This window comes from Pinus tabuliformis, chromosome 3_2 (assembly GCF_031772625.1).
Source record: "Pinus tabuliformis cultivar Carrire ecotype Pingquan chromosome 3_2, CPIR1, whole genome shotgun sequence".
Lineage (NCBI taxonomy): Eukaryota > Viridiplantae > Streptophyta > Pinopsida > Pinales > Pinaceae > Pinus > Pinus tabuliformis.
Window position 1 is genome coordinate 122,328,588 of NC_142302.1, and position 11,849 is coordinate 122,340,436.

Here is an 11,849-nt window from a genome sequence, read left to right on the forward strand (position 1 = left end):
GGAGGATTGGAAGGCATCACCTGGTCTGCCATTTACGAGAGGTGTGATCCATGGCCCGGTGATGCAAGCTTTGATGAGGTTAAGAAAGCCTGCATCAAATCCCATTTTCTTCAAGACGGCCAAGAGAAAAGAGTGTCTCACTCTATCAAAAGCGTTGGCCAAATCAAGTTTGAGGATAAAACCTTTCTCATTCCTGGACTGGCTCGAGTGAATGGCTTCTTGGACTAGAAGGATGGAGTCAGCTATATGTCTATTGGCTAAGAACCCCCCTTGATTTTCAGAGATGAGGGATGGGAGAAAGGGTTTGAGGCGAGAGGCAATGACTTTGGACAGGATTTTGTAGGAAGAATTGCAAAGGGAAATAGGACGGAATCGGGCAAATGAAGAGGGCCGGTTTTCTTTGGGTATGAGGGCCAAGTGAGTGGCGTTGGTGTACCCCCCTATTTTGCACTTTCGCTGGATCCATTTTAACATTTTTATCAGATCTTTTTTTATGATTCCCCAGAATGCTCGATAGAAACATATGGGAAAGCCATCAGGACCTGGGGCTTTGTCAGGCTGAAGAGTCCATACCGATCTGCTGACTTCTTCCTCATCGATCTCTTTAGTTAAACTGTCATTTATTTGCTTGCTTATCCCTGTGGGAAGATGTTGTAATAGCTCAGTATAATCCTCCTGTTCTTTAGTTTCTGTAAGGAGGTCTCGAAAATGTTCTGTTGCTGTCCTTCGGATGACGTCCTGATTTACTTGCCTGTTACCTTCAGCATCTATAATGGAGCTTACATTGTTCCTTATCTTTCTGGCTGTTGTTTGCTTGTGAAAAAACGCTGAGTTCCTGTCTCCCCCCTGCAGCCACAGTTGCCTCGATTTTAGCCTCCATTTTAATTCCTCTGCTCTTTTAACCCGGCACAATTGTGAATAGAGATCGCTTTCCTGTTGTTTGCTTTCTTGGGAGAGGCCAAACTCCTCTATCGCTCTTTGAGTGCTGTTAAGCTTGTTTTTAAGCTCCTTTTTTTCCTTTTCAGGTTCTTTATAGCTTGTTTTGGCCCATTCTTTTATTGCCTGTTTGTTTTTTTTTTTAATTTGGACTCCCAGATGAAGCCAGGGGACCCTTCGACGTGCTGACTCCAGGTGCTAAGGACAATTTCTGCTACTGCTGGTATGTCGTTCCAAAGGGAGCTGTACCTGAAAGGGATGGGTCCAAGATTGCTATGATTTTCCAGCGTGAGCGTGATAGGAAATGATCTGAAGCTGGGCATGTCAAAATGCTGGCGTATCCAACAGAAAACATGGAAAGCAGCGAAACATTGATTAGAATTCTATCTAATCTCTCCATAATGTTACCTGCGCCAATCCTGCGATTACTCCATGTGTATCGTCGATTTTTTGGTACAATGTCCATAAGTTCGTATTCTTGCATGATGTTTTCCAGATGCGTTCTGTAGGGATCAGAAGTGAAGCTACCTCCTCTCTTTTCATTGGCATGGAGGATAAGGTTGAAATCGCCTCCCAAAATAATGTTGGAGTTCCCTTCTTCATCAATGCTGGCTTTTAGATCACGCCAACAACAATCCTTGTCTCTGAAATGGTTGGGCACATAAATGTTGTAGATGATTACAGTTTGCCTGTCCTCTTTGTTTTCCAAGACTGTTTTGATCCAGTGTTGATTGATGATTTCCGAATTACAGTTCCATATGTTTTGGTTCCAAATAGTGGCTATTCCTCCTGAAGCTCCTCTTGCTTCACTGATGCTTCCTTTAAACTGTCTCTGTTGTTCTATAATACCATTCATTTCCCGCTGACCTTGCTTTGTTTCTTGCAGCAAAATAATTCCAGGTTTCTCATGATGTATAAGATCTCTAAGGGCTGCTATCTTGGAGGGGTGCCCAAACCCCCTACTGTTCCAAGATAGGATTTTCATCATTGGAATTGTGGTGTTCGGGGTGGTGCTCGCCCCCCTTGTTCCTTGTTATCTGTTTCTTTATCATGTTGACCCAGGATGTAAGATTCTATAGGTGTCTGAGTTCCCATAGCTATATCTTTCTGTGCATTCTCATCCCGATGCTGCTTGGCGGATTTCCTGCCCAGACCAGGTTTCTTATAGGTATCACTAGATCCTCCATGGTCTTTAGAAGAACTCCTGGTGATTCTGTTTAAGGGAGGATCCAGAGGGGGCTGAGAGGAGATGATCAGGGGCAAGGTGGATTTGGAAGAACTTTGGGGAAGGCTTTCAAGGGGGGAGGATCTAGGGGATGGTCTTCAGGGAGGGAAAGAATGGAGAAGGGGTTAGATGAAGAGGGTGGAGGAGGGGAACGGGGAGGAGATTTGGAGGGTGCAGGAGAAGAGGGGGAAGGATGACCTGCTGCAGAGGCCGATGGGTCTGCTTCAGGGGGAGCTTTAACCAGGGAGGCCGATTTATTTTTTTTAACCACTTCCCATTGTTCCTCTTGTGGATCGTTCTCTACATTAATAAGCTTAGTACACCGGTTTGCAAAGTGGTCGTATTCGTGACATACCTTGCACTTGAACGGGATCTGCTCATAATCCAGCTGCTGAATATGGCTCCAATCATCCACTTTGAGCTTGATGGCTTCAGGGAGGCCTTTGCCGAGGTCCACTTCAACGCAAATCCGGGCACAGGCTTGCATGTTGTCTTTTGGCTCGCTTCGATCAACATATTTGCCAACTGCATTCCCAATGGCTCGAACCGAATCATCCCCCCAGCAGTGAAGAGGGAGATGAGGGAGCCGGACCCAAACCGGAACAACACTGGGGACATCGAGCTCAGGGTCGAAATCAGGGGTCCATTTGTTGAGATACAGGCCCCTGGAATCCATGAAATAGGGCCCGTTTCTGAAAATTAAATCCTTGTCTTCTTTGGATTCAAAGTGAAATGTGAAGTACCCTTTCCCGCAAAATCTGATGGATATTTTCCCTTGTATCTTATCAGACCAGTTCCTCTCAACCCATCTCTGGACGGTTTTTGGAGAGGGCCAGAGGCCCGTGAACTGACCAATGAGTCCTTTTTCTGCCAGCGACAGGGCAGCCATGCGAGGTAGGGCAGGAGGCAAGAGAACTTCTTGAAGGCCATCTAGCTTCTTGACAAATTTTGAAACAGCAGGTCGAGGGCGTTGTGGTGGCAATGATTTCACAAGGTTGGAGAATGCCTGTTGAATGTCGACCCCCTCCGGTGGAGCCTTTGGAGGGGCCATGAGCTAAGGTCGAAAGCCCAATCGGCTGCGCAGCAGGGAACCCTAGAATGGCAACGTGCGCAGAGCTCGTCCGTTTGCATATGATTTTTTTTTAATTACTACTATAGTAAAGCTTAGATTGTGTATGATTAAGGTTATTAAGGATTAATAATATTAGGTTTCTTTTACAAATGCAATTATGTACGGACTGTACGACCACATAATTTAATGTATAAAGTTGCCATCTTGGGGAGGGAAGTTTAGAGGCCACTTGTTGCTCCATGAGTGAGAACCGTTAACTAGTCTTGTGAATGAAAAGTCATCGTTTCAAATATACTAAATATTTATTAATCTATGTTGTAACCACACAACATTCACTAAAATCACAAGAGTACATAAGCATTCACACAAAGCAAATTCCCTCCAAATTCAATACACCCGTTGATTTAAAAATAAAAAATAAAAGAGTCAACAAGGCTCTATCCACCGAGAATTAGAAATAAAAATAAAAGTGTCACCCAAACAAAGAGTCAAAAATTCTTCATCCACTCGCAAGTCCAAAAAATATGCCTATCCACAAATAAATAACATTCCATTTTTCTATTAATAGAATTATTATTTATTTTTTACCAAAACAATTTTCAGTTTTTCAATAATTTAACATTATAAATTTAATTTTATTATTTTTTATTAATATTTAAAAATTTCAATAATTTAACATTTATTATTTTTCATTAATATTTAAAATTATTATAGATTAAATTTTATTATTTATTTATTAATATTTAAAATTATTGATAATCAAAAGCAATTTTATTTTGTAATTATTATTTTAGGTGCATTCTCCCACATCATTACCGTTACCCGGAAAAACAGTTTGGCCTCCGGATTTAATGTTTGCAAAAGCCTTCGATCTCCGATCGACATTTAAATCGGAAACCATGGACATGAAATTGGGGCAATAAGAATTATGCTCCAAATTTGGCGGCCCTACAGTTAGTCGCACGTTCCCTGAGATAAAATAAAATTTCTTTTTTTTTTTCAGAGAAAAAAGCTGGATGTATTATATTAAGAAAATATAAAGGTCATGGATACATTGGGCGAGAAGCCACAGGCAGATAATATATTGTTCCAGATACAAAGAAGGCAGAAAGCCTTGGCCAGATACCAAAATCTTGTAGGGCGAAACCATATATAAACATTCGTGAAGATAAATCAGCATATATTCGACATCCAAAACTAATGCAGCCAAAAGAGCATGCAGGATTGGATAATGACCCAAAATTGTTCAATGGTGCTGTAAGATCTGCGCAGGATGGAGCAGATAAGAGGAGAAGATTATAGACAACAGAAAAAGTCTATATGAAAAGAGTCTATATTGTAAAAAGAAAATATGTATAGTAGACACCAAAAGAGCCCTTGCTTAGGAGGGATCAGGCAGAGACCCCCGAATGATGGGAAGAATGGAGAATAGCGGAAGGGGGCAGTCCTGAAAGATGCGCCGGTTCTGCCACTTCCAGATATTCCAACAAGAGATAATGAAAAGAGCCTGCCAGTTTGGGCATTGGGTGCCCCACCAGGAGAAAGCTTCCTGTACCGAAGAAAACAACTTGTGAGGAAAACCGAAGAAGCAGGAGAGTTCATACCAGAGAGCTGTGGATGCAGAGCACTGTAAGAACATGTGGAAGTTGGATTCCAATGCCACGAGACAAAGGGGACATCTACCGGGCCCGAGCCATCCTTTCTTTTGTAGAACATCCCAGGAGAGATTCTTGTTGGAGAAAAGGAGCCAAGAAAAAAGAATGGATTTGAGAGGGCACGGGGCTTTCCAAAGAGTGAGGGGAAAGACAGATGGAAGAGGAGGCAGAGCAGCAGATGAAACAGAGTAAAGGTTCCGGACAGAGATGGGGTGTATAGAGTTGCTGGTGGACCAGATTAGTTCGTCCTTGGTGCCAATTTGGAGAACCCCCCGATGAGTGAATCTGGATATGAAGGAGAGCCATGAAGGACGGAGGGGGGGAATGTCTAGCTGAATGTCAGATTTCCAATTATGTTCAAGAGAGGACCAAGAGTGAATGAGGTGGTTCCAGGTAAAGAGGCCCCTAGAGTGAAAAAAGGAGAGTAAAGGGGGAGGGATCATAGACTTGAGGTTGTGAAGGGTAGGGTCGATACCAATGAAGACAGAGGAGCCAGTGGAAAGAGTCCATTTTAAGTTTTTGAGGAAGAAGGGGTGGATCTTTTTGAAGCTGTGCCAGATAGGGGATCCACTCCTGATTCCGAGAGTGGACCTTCTGTGCCAGAAAGCCAGATTCCTACCTTTCAGGTATTTTTTGTTGATCAAGGTACTCCACGGACTGTTCCCAAAAATGCCCCTGTGTAGAGATTTGCAGATGAGCGCTTCTCCAAAGAGATACATATTTAGAATACCCCAGCCTCCCTTTTCTTTTGGACGAGAAATAGTATCCATCCTGACAAGGTGAAACTTTGTGTTGTAGGATCGTCCACCCCACAGGAAATTTGAAGCTATGGACTTCATTTTCTTGATGACAGAAGCAGGGAGAAGAAAGAGGTGGCACCAATAAACCGCAAGTTGGGAAAGAACCGCCCGGACCAAGATATAACGACCAGCTAAGGACAGAAAGCGAAGTTCCCATGCAGAGATCTTATTGTAGAAACGGTCGACCAGCCAAGCCCAGTCATGGCTTTTATATCTCGTGGCTTTTAAACGGAACCCCAAATAAGAGAAACCTTCCTTTATCTGACGAAGATTGATCTGAAAACATTCAGCAATCCAGAGAGCCAAAGTCGGGTTTGTGTCATTATGGTATAACACAGATTTCCCGCAGTTGATCTTTAGTCCGGTGGCGCCTTGAAACCTCGAAAAAAGCATATAGAGGCAGACCCAAGAAGATTTACACAAAATTGCAAAAATTAAAATGTCATCGACAAAGAGGTTATGAGAGAGGAGAACGTCTCTGCAGATCTTGACTGGCTTGCATCGGCCGTCCGCAACAGCGAGGTTGATGTGCGCGCTAAGACAATTCATCACCAATATAAACAGGAGGGGGGAGAGAGGGCATCCCTGACGGAGCCCTCTCTCTGCTTGAAAGAAAGAGGATGGGATTCCATTAATAATCACTGAGAAGTGGACACTTTCGACGCACGACATGATCCAGCTGATAGCCATGGGCCTCAATCCAATTTTGGCAAGGAGAATTCTGAGGAAACTCCAGTCCACGCAATCAAATGCCTTTTTTAGATCAATTTTGAGTGCAGCAGCATCAATGTTCTTCGCGTATATGGAATAGAGGCATTCCTGTGCCATGGCGACAACGTCCATTATGAGTCAGTCCTTTAGAAATGCATGTTGTTCCTTTGTTATGAAGGAGTTGAGAACTTTCTTCAATCTTTCAGCAATTATTTTAGAAATGATCTTATATAGCGAATTGCACAATGCAATCGGCCTGTAATCACCAAAGGATGTGGATTTTGCTTGTTTCGGGATCAAAGCAATGAAAGTGGCCGAGAGAGCACTATTAATACTTCCGGAGAGGCGAGAGGCGTCGACCATACCCAGCAGATCGTTTTTAAATAGATCGTAGAAGTGTGTAAAAAATTCCACCGGCAACCCATCGGGACCAGGGCTTTTATCTTTTTTAAAGCCCCTGATGGTTTCGGAAAGCTCCTCCTCCGTAACAGGCTTGTAGAAGTCGTCGTTGGCAGCATCGTCGAACATGATCGGCAAAGGGTCCACTGCCCATAGCGAATCAGATAGATCACTGTGTTGCCTCCGGTATTGTTCCCTGAAGAATCTGGTTGCTTCTGTTGAAATCTCCTGTTGGGAGAAGATACATTCTCCATCATCCTTCTGAATTTTCCATATGGCATTCTTTGATCTGCGACCATTAGCATAGTTGTGGAAAAATCTAGTATTCTGGTCGCCCTCCTTGAGCCATATAGCTCGACTCTTTAACCTCCAAGAAGCTTCTTCCTTTAAAAGCAGTTCTTTTTTCTTCCTTTCGAGGGAGGAAATGAGGGAAGCCATATGGAGTGACCTGCCATTTTTCTGAATGGTAGTTGCAAGCCGGCTAAGATGAAGGTTGATGTCGAGCAGGTCCTGTGAGTCTCTGCGCTTTTTTTCAATCTGCCATACTTTTGTTTTATCCTTTAGCAGCTGGATTTTGTCCCGAAAGGTGAGAAGAAAAGCATCCTCGGCCTGATTGATATCCTTCCAGCTAGACTTTATGAATTCATTAAAAGATTCATCCTGTAAGTGAATAGAATTGAACTTGAAGGAGTATCCCAATCGACGTTCAGTGAGTCGCCATTCGAGGAGGATAGGCTTGTGATCAGATGTGAAGGCCCCTCCCGTATTTGCGGACGGCATTCCCCATTGCCGGATTAAACTGGAGTGTAGAAGAAAGCGATCAATTCTCTTTCCAATGTAGGCAGAGCCCAGCCGGCCATTTTCCCATGTAGGAGACATATTTTCTGGGATGATATCGACTAGGTCCCGTTTTAAAAACTCAGTTCTCATCCTGTCAGCCAATCTGTCAACAGGTCGACATTGACCCCAGCATTCTTCCGAGGAGAGAGTAAGATTTAAGTCACCTGCAATAAGCAAGGAATTAATGTCTAAAATATGAGAATTAAACAAAGAGTCCCAGAATGAGATTCTGTGTCTGTAGGGCGCATATATGTTCAACAAGTTGAGAGAGTTTGGACGTCCTCTGATGGAGGCCGTGATGAGAATGCCAGCAGAACACTTGAAAGCTTTTGCTTTGATCATGTGTGGATCCCACATTGTGACCAAGCCTCCTGACAACCCATCTGCGTTGGTGGCAGCCATATGCCATAGAGGAAACATTTTTCTGAAATAGGCCAAAAACATCGAACAGGGATGCATTGTTTCCTGGATAAAGATAATGTGGGCCCGAGCAGAAAGAAGGGTCTCCCTTAGAGCCAAAAATTTTGGGCCAGCTCCAAGGCCCCTGATATTGTAGGAAATGAGGAAGGTCATTTAGAAGGCTGACCAGCCAAATTTGCTCTAAGGGGCTGTGGAGAGGTAGACTCGAAAATAGGAACATCTATCAGTGGGAGGTTTGAGATACCCAAATCAGAGGCAATGGTCCGGCCTCTGAAGTGCCGGCTCCTCCCTCTTTGTTTCTTCCTGACAGTAATATTCTTTGCAGAGTTAGGGCTGATGGTGGGGAAGGCCGGCTTGTGGATGGTCAGGGGTTCCAAAATCGAGGGGTGGCAGTTTAGAAGCTGTTCAATATCACTGTCACATTTATTGATCGGGGAATCTGAAGGAGAGTTGTTAGGGGTTGGGGTCGCAAGTGCTTCTTTCCCTTTGAGGGAGACAAAAGGTGATCTGATAGGAGACGTCGAGGAGGAGGATATGAGAATAGGGTGCGATCCCACCAGAAAGTCAGATGCATTCATGGCCGGAGGAGGGGGAACCGCTTCTTCTTCAAATTGGGCAGAGACGGGAGGGCTGTAGAAGAGTGACCTGTCCTTGGGAGGAGGGGACGGTGGAGCTGCTTCTTTGAAGGCTGCTAAAACTGGGGAGCTTTTAAAACCTGCAAAATTGGGAGACTCAGGATTGAATTGTGAGTCATCTTGTGAGCTCCGAATCTCTATGGATTTGAATGAGAAATTTTCCCCCCGGGGGGAGGCCTTTTGAGATTGGGATTCGGAGTCCTCTTTCGGCATCTTTTTCATTGAGATGGAGTGAAACCTGTGGCGGCGGAATTTGCAATCTCTAAGGAGATGACCCGTTCGATGACAGGAGGAGCAGCGGAACGGGATGCCCCAGAAGTCGAGCCTTTGTCGAATCGCTGTGCCTTCCCATAAAATTTCTATTTGGTCAGGATAACCTCCCTTGTAAGGTCTTTCAATAAGAATCCAAGCGATTCTTTTGTCCTTTTCGCCTCTAACCCAAGGGTCGACATAAATAAACTTACCAATGGCGCCTCCGATAGTGGCAAGAATCTCCGGCGTCCATAGTTGAAGAGGGAGGTTGGGTAGTTTTACCCAAATCATACTGTGAGAGGGGGTGTTTTTGAGGGGGTCAAAACCAAGGTACCATTTTGACAGAGCAAGGAAGCTTCTGCCCGAGACCCACGGTTTGTTCAAAACCAGCTCCAAATCGGCCTCCTTTTGAAAATGAAAAGAAAGCCAGTCCTTCATGAGACGGGAGATAATCGGGGTGTATCCAATGATGGGAGACCATGATTTTGTGACCCAGCTCTGCATTTGTGCGTCATCCAACTCCGGGAAATACCATTTCCCCACCAGCGCGAACTTTTGGAGAGCACTCAAAAAATATTATATTTAGCATGCTTTGCACATGTTTTCAGAATTTAATAGAATTTATAATTTTTAGTCCTGAAATAGTTAAATGCTTGAGATTATAGATTAATTTCAATATTATCTCTAATTAAAACAGTGATAAATTTAGTCAATATACTTGTAGATTATACTCAAAATCTATTAATGGGAATCTTACCAACTTGATATAATTCCCACCAAATTGTCACAAAATGAAATATTGTGATTCAAAAATTATAGATGGGAAAAAAAATCTTTTAAATATACCTAATTGTGGACAAAATTACTATTATACATTATTTAAATTACATTTAAAAAAAATTCCCCAAATTCTTCTATTGAATGCAATGTTTCACTTTTAAATATATAGAAGTATGATTTAAATTATATTTTAAATAATTTCACTAAATTGTGTTAGTGAATGAAACGTTCCACTTTGAAAAATATGGAGGTAATTAAATAATGTAATGGTTGGCTAAATTATTATTTTACATTGCTTAGATTACATAATTTTTAATCTAGATTTTAGCATTTTTTCAAAGTCAATGAGATAATGGTTAGTTAAATTATTATTTCATATTGTTTAAATGATTTTTTAATAACGAGTCTTGTCAAATACTCTATTCATTTTGAAAAGTCATAAGGTAATTAATGCAAATGTAAATTTTTTTGAATCTTTTTTACAATACATTGGAATCTAGTTATGTAAGTGATGATGAAATTGTACTAGTCAATTTTGCTTATAATGAAATAAAAATTAATATCTTAAAAAAAAAATCACAATTTTATTAAAAATTATATCACCTAAAATTAATATTGTATTTGTGCATTCATTACAGAAAGCATTACAACTTCATCATTTTCTTAATTTATTAGTTCTTTTATTGTGCTTGATATAAATCTCTTCTTGGTATATTAGTATATATTTGTGATGTCTGCAAATGTAACACTATGTAAAAATAGAATTTGATGAGAAGTTATATATATATATATATATATATATATAGTGTTAGTTAGCCTATTTCCAATGCAACATATTTTTACCATTTTTTCAATATTCTCTTACTCTATTAGGGTAGAAACATTTTTTTGTTTGGAAATATGGGCAGTGTTGTATGGCTAGTGAAAACATTTTGTTTATCTATTCATGTATGTCTTCATTGTTTTTCACTTTAATTTAACTATATTAGCTAAGCAATATAACTATGCTCGCTAAGCAAGAGTATCTACAATGTAGCCCTTGCTCAAAAGTGGTCAAAATTCAATAATTAAGCCATGTGACCTTGTTATTTACAAGGTACTAAGCATTAATTGAAACTCTAGTACAAATGGTCCAACCCATGATTCTTGAGGATAGATAAGGCCATTAAATTCAAACGCACTCAAATGTCATTGTTGTTTATTGCAAACGTAATAGTATTTTTTTTTAGGTAATAAATATAATGGATTTATTTTTATTTATATGTTTAATCAATATAGGAAATATTTTTTAATAAAAAATATTATATTATATATATGAAAAATTATTGAAATATTTTAAATTATATATATATATATATATATATGTAATTATAAATTTATTGCACATTAGTTTATGAGGTTTTTGATAGATGATCATTGTTAAGGTATTTGATATAAAGTCATTAATTCAATTTCTCACTCAGATTCTGGTGATATATTAGACGTGATGAAAATCCCACTAAAATTTAAAAAAAAAATTGCATATTAAAAAATTATATAAAATTTAATTTAAAAAACATTTATATTTAAAATATTTAATTAATATGGTGTATATATATGGATTGATAAAAAAATCATTTTTTCAATTTCTTTCTATTTCCAATATTTATATGCTTTTAGTTCTATAATGCCTATTTTTATATATCAAGATTTAGAAATAATTATAATGTATTAAGATTATATTTTTAGGTTAATTGAAATATTATATAGAATAAGTATATATATATATATATATGACAGGATAACATAATTTAATAGTTGTTAATAAATTTCATGAAAATCTTCATGTACATGTGTTATAGTAAATTAATAATATATTATCACAATAATTTTTTTTTATAATTCATACAACATTTTCAATATAATTATTAAAAGTAAAAAACAAATTAATTTTAATAACCCTAGCAATAAATTATATAACATATTTCAATTCTCTTTTCTAATAATTTAGTAGTTAACTTTTACAAAAATACTTGAACATTTTCATTGATATTATTGAAAGTGAAAGATAAAATAATTTCAATGGTTGTTAATAAATCTCATGATTATATGACAAAGAAATAATACAAAAATATTTATGTATAT